The sequence below is a fragment of the Thermobia domestica genome, chromosome 4 (genome assembly GCF_964235325.1).
Source record: "Thermobia domestica chromosome 4, izTheDome1.hap1.1, whole genome shotgun sequence".
In the NCBI taxonomy this organism is placed as follows: Eukaryota; Metazoa; Arthropoda; class Insecta; order Zygentoma; family Lepismatidae; genus Thermobia; species Thermobia domestica.
In genome coordinates, this window is record NC_137457.1 from 310,111,106 (window position 1) to 310,127,364 (window position 16,259).

The following is a 16,259-nucleotide window of genomic DNA, read 5'->3' on the forward strand; positions in this document are numbered from 1 at the left end:
AATCATCCGTATACAAAGAAAACACCATTAAATCCTCGTGACGCTTTTTATGGAGGACGTGCGAATGCCATACGTTTGTATCATAAAGCACAAGAATCTGAAGGAGAAACCATAAAATACAAAGATGTTATTTCGCTTTATCCATTTATCTCTAAGACTAAGAAGTTTCCAATTCGTCATCCTACTATCTATCTGCCTGGAGATTCAAATATTCCCACCATTGAAGAAGTAGAAGGATTAGTTAAGCTCAGTATTTTGCCTCCAAAACAACTGTTTCATCCTGTCCTCCCTTATAAATCAAATGATAGATTGATGTTTCCACTCTGCCGTACATGTTGTGATGAATTAAACCAGTCATCTTGTAATCACAACGATGAAGACCGAGTTCTACATGGAACATGGGTAGCAGATGAAGTAAGAAAGGCATTAGAAAAAGGATACAAAATAATAGATATTCATGAAATATGGGCATATGACGTTGTTCAATATGATGAAAAAACAAAAAGTGGCGGCTTATCTGCAGAATACATAAACACCTTCCTGAAAGCAAAAACAGAAGCTAGTGGATGGCCATCATGGTGTGAAACAGATGAATTAAAGAAGAAGTACATTCAGCAATTTTATGAAAAGGAAGGAATACGTCTAGATGAGAACAAAATTAAACATAATCCAGCACTTAGAAGTTTAGCTAAATTAATGCTAAATTCATTTTGGGGAAAATATGGTCAACGTGAGAACATGGGTCATGTCAGCATTATTAATGAACCCAAGGATTTATATGAGAAATTAACATCTCATGATATAGATGTTCATCAAATATTTCCAGTAAATGATGACATGTTATATGTATATTGGCAATACACCGATGATGTTCCTGTTTCACTACCAACAGTAAATGTTGTCATAGCCGCATACACAACAGCACAAGCAAGATTAGAATTGTACAAATATTTAGATCAACTACAAGAAAGAGTATTATATTTTGATACTGATTCCGTCATTTATACGCAAAAACCTGGTGAAAGTACAATTCCAACTGGTGACTTTTTAGGCGATTTAACAAATGAAATCCTCGAATATGGTAAAGAAGCCTATATTTCAGAATATGTATCGGCGGGCCCGAAGAATTACAGCTTACGTATTTTTGATCCCAGTACGAAGAAGAAGTTTCAAGTATGCAAGATACGAGGCTTTTCATTAAACTATTTTTGCTTGATTTTTCTCCTTGTTGACTGCACGTTAAATCATAGATGTATATGTACTGGTTACATAGAACTGAAGGAAGTTATAAAATACTAATCAGGTTAGTGTCAAATGGAACTGCAGACAAAAGTTACTGTACTATATCATACATGTTATAATTACAGAATATGAAAATAGGAGAAATCAGTCCATCAAGATTTGTCACGAAGCACAAAAATGTTACGTGCGGTCCTACATATGTACATAGTGGTCTCACACGTCCACAGCCTTCCTTTGATCAAAATAGGAATATCTTTTGTGAGACCACTCGTTACATATGATACAGGAAATCTACATTTCATTTTTGGACTATATAAACACAATTCTCCACAGAATTGGCAGGGCGTATCCATGTCGCCCAGTACAGGTATATTCGATGACTGATGCGTTGTGGTTGGGTGGATGACTTCGATACGAATTGCTTACTTGCTGTTCCTTGCTTCTCTTGTGATCCCGCGCAACATTCCCTGTTGATATTCCCGTGCGTCATGGCATGTGCTCAACAACTCAGGCTGTGAACTTCTAAAGGATAATGCAAATAGTTTGTTTGTAGTCTATGGCTGCCAACTTCTGTCTTACCTCTGCAAATGTCTCTTACTCAATGTCACATGTTGACTCATATTTTTTTACCCAACTATACCACAATGGGGAGTGAGTGTTCACGCTTACCCCGTACACTATTGCCCCGCGACAGGGATCTTTCAATCATTGCCTGCCATCTCCCGTCTGAGCATCTTTTCTTACTCCTCTTCCACGAAATATATCCAGTCCTGTACCTTCAATTGAAACTACATGACATGTTGCAACACAACTTGCAAATCTTTTACTTCTTTCCTTCTGCAAGAAACTTTGCACTCTGCTGCTCTTAACACTGCACACATATTGCTCTTCTCTTTTTTTGTTCCTTGTTATGCTGACCCAGTTTTCAACATCGCTTATTAACTAACGTAGCTACTTCTCCGTAAATAGTGTTTTCACTCTTGTCCCTGCGTTCACTCTTGCCCTAGTTACCCATACCCAGTGAATGTAATGAAGGTCCTGATATGAGAAATAGCTAAAACGGTTGCTTATGGATTGCTTCAATGGTTGTATGTGACTTTGAAGTAGCAGTTTACAACGCAATTCGAAATAATTTTTGACATATGTTTCTATATAAGTGTGTTTCTTCCATCTACGACAAAGTACTTACCGTAAATTTCAAGAATTGGGTTTGTTAGGACTTTACAAAGAAAATGTAGAGTTTCCTATGTTCTGCTACAATTGATTCACTGCCATTTCTTCCATATGAAGATGTGTTGCAGGACATGGAATACTTAAAAAGGATAACTCCTCAAGAAGTAAAAGAGCTCATTCATTATTTGATTCAATATATGTATTCATACAGGAGATTAGGGGGAGTTGAGGAACTCTGAGAGTAAAACGCATACCGACATGGCTTCCCCCCAAATTGGGACGTGCATTAGCTACTCTTAGAGAGAACCCACTCACAAATAATTTATGCAAGGGTTAGAATAATAAGTTTTCCCAATTAACTGGCTACAACCATCCAACAATATGGAAGTCTGTTGAGTGCCTACCACAGGTTTGCGCAGAAGTGGATACACGGATCCTGCAGTATGAAAATGGGTAAGTGCCGAAAAAGAAGCCAAAGCGACTATACGTTGATTTGCAGAACAGGCTGAGGAATTTGTGTTTAGACTACATTGACTTGAAGGCTTCTTACGTACAGCCGCTCAAAATTTGAAATTTTAAACATGACAGAATAAAAGATGGTTATTGTGGTTGCATATACGAGTGATTTATGCGGCTAAAGTCTAACGAAGGTAATTGTAGATTTTGATTATACAAAATTAGGCAATGCAAAATTATATAATACTGCAGTTGTTGTTGCATATATGTTATTCTGTATATTTTAAAACTTTGTCCCACATAGGATTTTTGGGTAAAGCAGTTAATAAAAATAGCGTTCGGAATCGACTCCCACTACCAGTTTTATTATAAACAGTTGATTCTATAAAAGTATTTAACAAAATACTATACAAATTGATCTCTCTAGAATCAAGGCGAGTTATAGGTGGTCTTTGACCGTAAGGTCGCAGACAGAATTTCCAACAGAGCCCCGTAGCAGGCTAAGAGGAGTGGATTTAAGGAAACAATGCTCTGTAGCAAGCAGAGGCGGGTTAAGTAGCCAACAGAGCCCCGTAGCAGGCTAAGCGGCTGAGGTTAGGATTCCCAGACAGAGCCCCGTAGCAGTCTAAGCCAGGAGATAGGATAGGCGTAGTCCCGTAGCACACTAAAGGAGGGTCACCAGAAAACTGGTGTCGAGTTGCCTTCGTCCATCCAATTTATAGAGTCCTCTGGGTGGCGGTGGCGCTGCTGCTCTGATGTCGTCTTCCGCTCCTTGGGAGGGGCCAGAAGCCGTCGTCTGCATGTGATTATAGGTCCCTCTGGTGGAAGATCCTCTTGTTGAACCATGTGGTGGTGTTTGTAAACATTGAAGCGTCGAACTGCTTGTTCACGAGATCACATAGGATATTACACCCCCTGGCTTGTTTAAAAAATAAGCCGAAGTTTATTTTTCTTTATATGAGGGTTGGCAACACTGAGGTATCACATAAAAAATCACTAAAAACATTAATAACACTTGCAACACTGAAAAATCACTTTTCGGAGCAGTAATATGGTAGCGGAAGAAAGCACTAAACAGTTACTTTCTAATCACAGGCAGAATTGGTGCATTTTAATATGTCACTTCATTTCCCTAGAGGTAGGGCTGTTTTAAGCTTTGGCTTAATACACATATAATAGTTCACTTATAGTGATTGGTGTTGGAGTGTGTAATGTCGGTTGCTCAATTGTTAAATTATTGGTACTAAATGTGTCCATCGGAATTGGGGGAAATATTTCTAAGCGAGGCGTTTTGGATATTTTTGGTAACGAGCGATGACGGATATATAATATATATAAAATGATGAGAGTTAGAAGTAATAAAAAAGCTACCATTGACACTGAGATATAAAGATAATATATATTAGAGAGTTCGTTATTCGAACGCCGTGATTTCTTGGTAACTCTGTATAAAGTGTAAAATTTCTAAAATACATGCGTTAAAGATATGTATTTCAATAAAATAATCAAATTTTAAATACCAATGATGATGATAATGGTAGTCCTGAATTCCTGATCATCCTATATAATGTATAAGTGTGGTCATAACTTTTGGAACATCCTGTTGTATATTTATATTGCATAATGTCAGTTACAATATGTAGTTCATAGTGAAAAAAGAAAAATTATATCAAGGAATTGTAAAGTTATAGGTATATTAAAGATCAGTTGCCTTTTAAATGCGGAAATATAGATCTCAGCATTCTTTCATTCAGGCGTGAAATAAGTGAATCAGCATTTAGTAAAGTTAAGAGGAAATGAATGTTTGCATCGTATTGAGGTGTCTTTACCTGTGTGAAGTATTGTCTTTGTATTTCCTTCTTCCTAGTGGTGAGTGCTTTATTTTTTATTTTTTTTATTTTTTTCGCTCGCGTAGAAAATAAAAAAAGTAATTTATTCTTGTTCTATGTCTTCTCTATCTTCATAAAATGGCTTAATTCTGTCTACTGAAATCTCCTGTATTGTTTGACGATATGAGTTTGGAAATTTGATCTTATAAAGATTAGGATTAACTCTTTCGATAATTTCTAGAGGTCCTACATATTTGGATGAGAATGCTTCTGTTATCCCAGCTTGACGATTGGAAAAAAATACTAGTACTTTCTGGTCCTTATCAAAATTAGTTTGTTGATATCTGCGGTCAAAATATTTTTTCTGTTTATTATAACTTGCAATTAAATTATCCTGGGCGATCCCACGTATCTTATTCAAATGTTCTTTATTGACGCATAACGTCGAAGTTCATCCTAATGCTATATCAGCGATGGTCTTAGGTTCGTATCCGTACATGAGGAAAAAACTGGAATATTTAGTTCCGGCTTGTACAAATGTATTAATTGCGAATGTTATGTATGGAATTAGTTTTGGCCATTGATTTTGATTCTCGTGTACAGAAGAATTAAGAGCGTTCTGTATTATTTTCTGGAATGTTTCACTACACCCAGATTTTTGTGGTCATACGCAGGACAAAATTTAAATTCAAAATTGTAGAATTTTGCTAAGTTTTGCAGCCTCTTAGTGTTATGTACAGGATATCTGTCCAAATACAGGTATGAAAAAGCTCAGTATTTAAGAATAATGTCATATATAAGAAATTGTTCAATTTCTTCAGCTGTGATGTTGTCTACAACTCTGGTGACACAATATGCAGTGGATGTTTCTATAGCAACTAGTATGTGTTTGAACTTTCCATCTGCGACCGGCACTCGCCCAATTGAATCGTACTGCCAGGCAGTGGCAATTGGTTTAGATGGGTGATGCAACAATTCGCCCGATGGTTTAGCTGGTAACTTCTTGAGTTTTTGGCAAAGATTGCATGTCTTTATTCTATTGGCTATGTAAGTTTTCATATTAGGAATATAGTATTTCCTAATCGCCGACTGGTATGTCTTGCTGTAACCAAAGTGCGGTGTCATTGGATTGTTATGGATAGCCTCGAACCATTTGCCCAGTAAAGATTTCTGTACGCAAAGTAAATACAGCAGTCCTAATTGAGGGTGTTTCTGAGTCCTATATAATGATCCATTTTTAAGAGAAAAATATTTCGCCGCACGGAGTGTAGATAATTTGCTACGTTCTTTATTTTCCAATACAGTAATGATGTCCGATAATGAAGGGTCCTTCCTTTGTTCATCTGATAAATTAGGTAACATAATGAACTGGTCAATTTGAAAAGTGTGCTCTAAAGAATGTGAAGCAAAAACTTTAGCGTCTTCTGTGTCGGAGAAGTTATCAACTTCTTGATTCTCGTCCTTTTGTATATCTTGTTTGTCCTCTAAGCGGCTAAAAATGTCTGCCGGAGGCTATTGACTTTTAATGTGCTGTATTTCAAAATTGTAATCCGCCAAGAATATTTTATAGCGACTAAATTTCCCGACTTTGTCCGACTGGGTAGTGAGTGAAGTCAAACATTTATTGTCTATAAATAATTTAAATCTCCTATTCAGTAAGAAATAACGAAATTTTCGAAGAACATATATGAGTGCATATAGTTCTTTTTGCCATGTGGAGGCCTTTCTCTCAGTTTTGGTAAAACGTCGACTACAATAGGAAACAACACGTTCCTGATTGATTTTATTGTCATAACAAGCCAATATGCCGCCTGCGGAGGTTGACGATGCATCTGAATATGCTCGGATTTCCAATGATGGATCAAACTGAAAAAAGATGAAGCTTGTATAATATCCGTTTTAAGTTTTTCAAATAGCTCATCATGCTGTGTTGTCCATTTAAATTTTGAATTTTTGTCTAAAAGAATTTGAAATGGTTCTACCTTTTCCGTGAAATCTTTAATATGTGCTGTCAAATAAGAGCATAGTCCGAGGAAACTCTTCGAGGTCCGTTTAGAGGTCGGATTTTTGAAATTTCGTATTTTGTTGGCAATTTTAGGTGATTTTTAATATCCTTTCCATTAACTGTGAATCCTAAAACTTCTAATTCCGAGTATAATAGATGAGTTTTGTTCGGGTTTGCTCTAAAGTAGTGTTTTCGTAACCTTTTAAAGAGCAATTTCAAGTCTGACAGTTCTTGTTTCCAATCTCTGCTCCGTATAACGAGGTCATCTGCAAAGGCTGTTATGCGAGGTGGTAGACCCTCTAAAAGCATTCGCACAGCTATACTTAGGGCAGCGGCGGACGAAGTGTGTCCCATTACGCAGCGTTGAAACTTATACGCCTTCCTAGTATGATTGAGTTCAAAAGTCATGTATTTTTTGACTTTTGGGATGAAATAATAACTGTTTTTTTATGTCGATAGTTGAAATACAAGATTTACCTCTAAGTACATGTAAAATGTCTTCTGTGCATTGGAACGGAATGCTTAAATATTGTGTAAATTTATTACAAACCTGTAGATTCAGAACTAAGCGGAACTCTGAAGTATTTGGCTTCTTCACTATGAGAAGTGGTGAGGAAAAGGAACTATCACTAGTCTCTTTAATAATATTGGCGTCTAAAAGTTGTTCAATTTTTATATCAATTTGCGGTCTTACTGCCAATGGAATGGGAGGTGATCTCTGATGGAAAGAGGCTCCTTTATCTATTCTTATTTTATGCACATAACCACGAAAGTAGCCAATGTCAGTAGGTGTATAAGAAAAGACATCCCTGTATTTAAAAATTAGATCATGCACAGCTTTTTTCTGTTGACTCGTTAAATTTGAATTGATGTCAAATAACTTAACATCAAAAAGTCACTTGGTCCCTTCTAGACTATTCTGAGTTTCTTGTTCCGTTTTATGAAATGTTTCGACATTTTGTTCATCTTTTTGGTAATCATCCTGTAAATCTACTTGTTGAACATTCTCTTCAACATATGCAATTGGGGTGTTCTTTACTAACGTTACCGGTCTACTAGTAGGATTTGATATCAATAAAGTCAAATTATTCTTAGGTACTTTAGTAGGCAACGTTTGTAGTCCGTAGTTGTCCAGCAAATTTTCTAATGGAGAGATAAAAAAGTATTCATAATTCTTTTGCCGATTCTTGACATTAATTGGTAAAAAGAAATGTGACCTGGCCGGTATGGTAACCTTTCGAGCTGTAAAAACATCAGCCAACTTGTGCTGTTTTATTGTATACATAGCGCTAGCAGATAATTTTTCCTGAGTATCAATTTCAATTGGATACTGCGGAGGCCGTGGTTTCTTGTATACTGACAGCATGTTATTCTTTAAGTCAATTTTGGTCTGTAATCGATTTAGATTGTCTTCACCAAATAAAAGCAAAAAATCTCCATGTTCTAAAATTCTGAAATAATGAGAAAACGTTGTTGAGCCAATCCTAAATGTAATCAAAGCTATATAACGTAAATTACGACGGAATTCTCAATTCCTCGTAGATTAGTGCTAAAAGGAATCAATTCTGTGTTTGGTGGAAGGCAATTTTTAGGCCAAGGACTCAATGAACTGCCAGTGTCTATGATTACAGAATATTTTTCTTTATTAATTGTTACGTTAATTAATAATTTATGTTCCTGATTTAACATTTTAATGTTCTCTCTTCTATCTGATAACGGAGCCACTGCATAAAGTGATATATTTGCCAATTTTGGTTGTTCACTCCTTTCCTGTTTCTCGGCCCTCAGAACATGTTCTTGAGAGGGTTTGTCCTTGGGCCCCCCTAGGCGTTTCCCTGCTGATTGTTCTTATAACATGTACTGGAAGAAGTACCTTTTTACAGCATGTAACGCATACCGTAACTGTTTCCGGCCTAGAATTACTATTATTATTTTTACTATTATTTTTTAGAACTGTTCTATTTCCATTTCTCTGCCGATTTTGAATCCTATTATTTGAATTTTTTAACCTATAATTGTTACTGCCACCTCTCTTAAATTGTGAGTTCTTTATAGCATTTTGAGCTATAAGAAGAGATAATTCAGTCATTTGATTTGCTAATTTAGTAAAATCTAATGAATTATTTGCACTGGAATTACTAGATGTACTAGGCGCGGGTAGTTCGGGAGGGGGATTCGGATTAGCGACTTGGGGAGAAGGATTTGGAGTTATCTGATTTTGTGATGCACCCTGTAGCTGCGGTGCTAAAGGTGTAGGAAAAATTAGAGCTGGTTGCTGGTATTGATTCCAACTAGGTGTTGGGTTACATAATGGGTAGGTCAGTTGTTGTTGATGCACAGGGAAGGAAGCGCCAGCGATTGCTGATGAGTGTAAATTGCTGACTGGTGTATTCTGATCGCAGAGTGAATAAATTGCCTGTTGTAATTCCACATAGTCACGTTTTTTCATTAGGTCATTTGCTTTCTCGAGATTATGTAAATGCGTTTGTAAAGCGTGAACAGTTGTAAATGTTTCTAACGCTATCTTTTGCAAGAAAGCTTTCTTTAAACCTAAGGATAAATAATTTATTTTCTGCTCCTCGGTGGCCTGAGGCAGAACTTGTCTAATGACCCTTACTTTTCTGAAAAAAATATGCATCTACTGACTCGTTTTCACCTTGCTGGACTTGTAAAATTTCAAATTCAGCCCGATATGCCGGTAATCTTGGTCTACTCAATGCAACTAATTTATCTTTCAATTGTTCATAATTAAGCGCGTCTAACTGATTCTGGGCCTTTAACTGTAGGACTAAATCAAGTGCTACATCTTGTAAGTACATAGGTAGTAGTTTTTTTCTTTTTCTGTTCATTCCACGAATACAACAATGCAAGATGGTCAAAAAGCATAAAAAATCTATCGGGGTCCTCCGTAACGTGTTCCTAATACTTAGTGAGGTGTGGTATGTTAAAAGAAGGGCGCGAATTCTGCTCCATATTTGTACCGTTCTCCTGGAAAGTGTTCTTTCCAGTTCTAGTTTGAGGCATGCACTAAAATAAAGTCAAGTCTGATTCGCAAATTGTACACTTAAGAAAATCACATACCTTTAAAAAATAGTTCACTTTCAAGTTAAAAAATACTGTCCGGTAGAGGAGTATTCACATCGATACTGAGTCGGTCAAAGCCTCTACCATGTAAAACTTTCTCTCATAAAGGATTTTTGGGTAGAGCAGTTAATGAAAAGAGCGTCCGGAATCGACTCCCACTACCAGTTTTATTATAAAAAGTTTTTTCTATAAAAGTATTTCACAAAATACTATACAAATTGATCTCTCTAGAATCAAGGTGAGTTATAGGTGGTCTTTGAACGTAAGGTCGCAGACAGGATCTCCAACAGAGCCCCGTAGCAGGCTCTAAGAGAAATGGATTTAAGGGACCAGGTGGATCCTATGGTTTAGATGTTTTCGGGCAACGACATCATATTACAAGGATGATAATGTTCCGTCCACACAACTGGAACGGTTGCGACAAGGTATAAGGAACGTTGGGTTGAAGTTAAACACCTTCTCTGGCCTATCCAGATTAAACATGATTGATCATGTGTGGTCCGTTTTGGACACACCAATCCGGAGCAGATTTTAGCCTTTATTTTCTCTCGCAAAACTGATATTGGATTTGCTATCATTCAAGACTTCTATGATACTATTCCAAGTCGCATAGTGATGTTCTGAGGGCGAACGGAGGTCCAACGCTATATTAATCGTAAGTTCCACTCTTTTCCGACGTTGCCACTAAATCGATATTCTTATTGTTACACGTCACTCAATTATACACCGAGAATAAAGGACACGGTTTGGATGAGATGAATCATAATGTCATAATGATGAAATTGAAAGGAAAAGGGAAAACCCCGAGAAAACTGACGTACACAATATTTGTCCTCCATAAAACTATCAATTTTCGTCACCTCCCTTAAATTCCGGAACAAGATGAATCATTTTAACAGAGTGGCCAGGTAAATAATAAAGAGAGTACCAAATTAGAAATATTCCAACCAGAAATTATTAAGAGTATAGTGGGCACTACAAGATAAAGCAGTGCACAGAAATTAAAGGAGAGTATATTTTTAGAATTCGTTTTATTTTTTTACTTTATTTCATACTAAGTCTTTCACATTCAAACGTCTAATTAAAGTGTGTATTTAACTAGGTGAATTGAATAAAAAAGGAAAAAGAAAATAAGAAAAGACTTAAGGATAAGTTGGAATCAAAAACCATTTCTTCAGTTTTATGACTAAGATATTTAGGTTGCGATATGCGCGAAAGTATTATTTTCTATACAAATTTCAGCTACAATCTTGCAAATAGTTGCAACAAGAGAAAACGGGTACTACCAATCGACACAAATGAAGCTTCGCTTCAACCTAAAAATGATTTTTGTAAAGATATTTATTGTATTTCTGTAAGGGGATTTTTTAAATGTTGTTATAGGAATCAAATAATTTAGCATGAGTCAGCTCAAAAGATTGCTTTTTCTAGCCATTTTTAGCTATGATTTTAGCCACTTTTTCTCATTGAGTATTGGCAAAACGAATGTATCCGTGGTTTCATAATATAAACGGCCTTTACGGCGAGTGCCTCGTGTGTTGTGGTGAACTGTGAGGAAGTGAGTTGAGTAAGATTTCCTTTTTCACCTACACTACACTTACACCTTCTTTTACATTTACACGTACATATTTCCCCTTCTTTTTTATTATCTTTCCTTTTTCATTTTACACTTCCCACGTTTCTTCAAGTTTTTGCCCTGTTCAACTTGGATTTCACCTCCCTTTCACTGTCTGAACTTGCTTTCCTATTTTAAACTTTTCCTGATTTTGACCTTTTTCCGATTGTGTCCTTTCTTCCCAGTTGTGTCCTGCATTTTATTCAATTTTGTTCCTGAATCATAAATACTGCGTGTGAGGTGAACATAAGAAAATTTCCTATTGTAGCACATAGACTTTAATGCTGGTGCACCTACCTATTTGACAGATAATGGTATCAAGACAAGACGAAATAAGACCAGTGTTGCCAGGTCTCCTGATAATCCAGGAGATTTCCTGGTTTTTTAAGTTATCTCCTGGTCTACTGATTTTTTTAAAAAAATGTTGAAAACTCCTGGTTTTGCGCATGATCCGAAAGCTCTTAGAAAATGTAGAGTTCAGAAACCAAAAGGAGTTCTTATCTGCAGATGAAATGTACTTTGCAGCAAAAGATTCCCTATCCATGGCATCAAGAAATCTCCCAAATTATGGACTGCAAGATTTTTAACTCAGGTGTCTTGAATTATATATTGAAGCAGTACATCAAATTCGAAAGAGATACGGGGGCGCGGTAGTTCAGTGGCATAGCATTCACCTCCGGTGCTTGGGGTCCCTGGTTCGATCCCAGCTCGCGCCGTGTGGACTTCGTAGTGGACAAACACCGTGCTCGTGGGTTTTCTCGGGGTTCTCCCGTTTCATCCCACTTTCTTCGTTCCACCATTTCACTCATCTCTCATCATCACCGTCTCCTTTAGCATAACCGGCATAACCGTGGGACGTAAAACTTAAGATTTCATTTAATTTCATTTTTCGAAAGAGATATGAGCTCCCCCGTAGCTAAGCGGTTAGCGTACATGATTTTGGCGTGGAATAACCTGGTTCAATTCCCGGTGGGACCTTATGTGGTTCGGATTCTACGTTAATTAGTAGGTCCGCCTCTCACATAGCCTTGCTGTTGAACGAAACGTTAAACTCAACTCAACTCAACTCAACTCGAGAGAGATACGCTTCATAATACAGTCATGAAACATTTGGAGATGATTAGCCCATCAAATGAGATAAAGAAATCGGCCCAATCAATTGCTCCTCTCGTAGTGTTAGATGAATTTCCTAAAATATATGAAGAGATTGCTACATTACGTAAAATAATTGAGATCTTAAGTAATGATGTCCAGAAATTTCACCAGCACTATAGTAATGAATCGACTAACACAAGTGAAGTAAACAATACGTGGAGTAAGGTTGTTCAAAAAGGTGCTAAGTCCAGTGGCTTAAATGGTAACAAAAAAGTAGTAGACCTAAGCGTGGTGAGTAGTGAAAGCTGTAATATTTACAGTAGTACCAAATGTTCTTCCCAGCTGCGAAAAAAAGGTGTGAGCAGTACCCTAAATTCACAGGATCTAAGTGCAAGGGTGCAAAATATGTCAGCTGCAAAACTGTCATGTACATCACCAATGAAGAGTGCAGAAAAGGTAACTAATGTGAAAACAGTTGTAGAACCTGTTACTGAACTGACTAATGCTACAAGAGCTGATAAGTTAGTGATACCTACACAAAACCGGTATAGTGTGTTGATGGAACCTGATGTTGTTGAAGTACACGGAAAGATATCTCCTACACGAAGAATAGTTCGGGTGAAGTCATCTGTGAATAATGCAGTGAAATCTACACCAACAAAGGAAGTAGCAGGTAAAATTGTTATTTACTCTGATAGCCATGGTCGTAATATGTCCTCTATGCTAAAAGATAAGGTAAATAATATTGGTGTACAAGGTTTAATTAAACCAGGCGCAAATCTTAAAGAAGTAACCCAACCTATCATGGCATCTGTTGATAAACTCACAAAAGAGGATACAGTGATTATATTCGGAGGCACAAATGATGTGTCAAAAAATGAATCAAAAAATGTTACAGATACACTGCGTCAAAGGTTGCCTTATATGACACATACAAATGTAATAGTTGTAAATTTGCCTTATAGGTATGATCTTGCTGATTTCTCGTGTGTAAACAAAGAAGTGCTGAAAACAAACGAGAGTTTGAAGAGGTTGTGTAAGCACTTTGGGAATGTAAGGCTGTTAGATGTTAGTAGTATGCCAAGGGAATACCACACAAGGCATGGTATGCATTTAAATCGTAATGGTAAAGATTACATTTGTAACAAACTAAGTGAAATGATAAAACGTAACATAGTAACCTGTCCTATACCCCTCCCTTATCCAGAAAGTAGGAATGAAAATATGGTAAATTCCTTTTCAAATGTGGAAGAACTTCCTTTTTTAGTTCACAGCCAGAAAAATTATGCAAAGGTCCATTAAATATTTATCATCATAATGTACAAGGGCTTGGTACAAAGGTTGAATTATTAGAAGTGCTCCTAGATAAATTAAACAATATAAACATTGTATGTCTTTCTGAACACTGGCTTGATAACAACGCAATAAAATTAGTGAATTTTAGTAAGTTTAAGTTAGCATCATTCTATTGTCGTTTGGAAAGGAAGCACGGCGGAGTCTGTATCTTTACAAATGATAATGTAAAATATACTGAGTTAGATATAAGTCAGTTCATCTGTGAAATGCACATTGAAGCAACGGCCCTGAAACTAAATGAGTCTAATGTTTACATAATATGTCTATATAGACCTTATGCTGGCGATATGTCTATCTTCTTCAATAAATTAGAATCCATGCTGAATCATTTGTTTGTTAAGCCTCGAAATGTAATTATTTGTGGTGATGTGAATATTAATTGGTTAATTGACTCGAAGTATAAGTCCCAGTTAGAAGGTTTGCTGAACACATTTAATATGCATGCCGTTATAAATGAACCCACGCGATTTGGAAAAACAGCTTTAGATCAGTTCATAATTATGAAAAATCAACCAATAAATGTATCACGTGTTTTCAATCCTGGTTTTTCAGATCATGACGCTATATACGTACAATTACCATTGATAGATAAATTAGTTAAAAATAAAAACTATACAGCCTTAAAGCGATCCTTTTCAGAGTCGAATATTCAATATATGTGTTATTTAATAAGTCAAGAAAAATGGGAGGAGATATATAAATATAGTTCCATGGATGAAAAGTTTAAAGGTTTTATGGACACATTTTTATATTATTTTAATATTGCTTTTCCCCTAAAAAGTCGTACTATTTCGAAACGCACTGATAAAAGTTGGATTACAAATGGAATTAGAAAATCCAGTACCAATTTGATAAAATTTAATAAGATCCTTAAATCTGGTAATTTTAAATCTGATGATTTAAAGAAATACGTACAACTGTATAGGAAAACCTATAAGAAGGTCATAAGGGCAGCAAAATTAATGCAAAACAATAGCTTGATTTTAAATGCCCGAAATAAGACTAAAGCAATGTGGCAAATAATCAATAAAACTCTTGGCACAAGCAGGCCTAAGAGTGTAGAATATCTTAAACTAAATGGTAAAGTTATAAACAATCCACAGCAAATTGCAGATATATTTAACGATCATTTTGTGAATTCAGCTGATCAAACGAAAAATACTGCTTACTCAAAAATAATGCAGAAACTCCCAAATCAAGGAGAAATAAACACAAAGTCTATGTTCTTATATCCAGTTTCTGTAGATGAGTTAATAGGAATAATTAAATCTTTATCAAACAGCAGTTCTTCAGGTATGGATGAAGTTCCTTCCACTGTAATTAAAAAATGTGCGAAACATATCACATATCAACTTTGTTATCTTATAAATTTCTCGTTAGAAAACGGTATATTTCCCACACTACTTAAAAATGCTAAGGTTCTTCCAACTTTTAAAAAGGGTGATGAGAATGTCATGACAAATTATCGACCTATTTCAGTGCTATCGATATTTTCAAAAATATTTGAATCAGTCATGGCAAAACGTCTTAGCAAATTTTTAATAAATCATAATATTATCTCGACTTTTCAGCACGGATTTCAGAAGAATAAAAGTATTGATACCGCTTTATTTGATTTTCTTACAGATGTCCTGAAATCACTCGATAATAAGAATTATGTTATAGGTTTATTCATCGATCTGTCAAAGGCATTTGACAAAATTGATCACAATATTATGCTAAATAAATTGTCTCAATATGGCATACGTGGCGTAGCAAACCAGTGGTTTTCATCCTACCTAACAAATAGATGCCAAACTGTTCAAATTACAAAAGTTGAATCAAATCGATCCTGCACTTTCTTCTCAAAGCAAACAAAAATTACCAGAGGTGTCCCTCAGGGCTCTATTTTAGGCCCTACTCTATTCATAATTTATATAAATGATCTGATAAAAACTTTACACCCCACAAAATGCATGTTATATGCTGATGATATAAATATAGTTATTACTGAACAAGACCCAAATTTAGTATTGGTCAAGACAGAAAAGGTTATAAGCAAAATAGTTACTTGGTTGAATGCAAATAACCTTCTCCTAAATACAGATAAAACAGTCGCAATTAACTTTCGTTTTCCAGGAAATAATCCATCCTTCCCTTCGCTAAACATTAATGGAAAACAAATTGAGTATTCTAATGCAACAAAATTACTTGGCGTTTACATCGATGATGATTTGTCTTGGCAAACCCATGTTAAAACATTAAATAAAAAATTGACTACTTTATGTTTTGCGTTCTTTAGGTTACGAGATACAGTTTCACGAAATAGCTTATTATCGATATACTATGCAAAAGTCCAATCACTCCTCAGTTTTGGAATTATCTTTTGGGGGTCAGCCGCATGCAGTCAGGAAACATTTCGGAT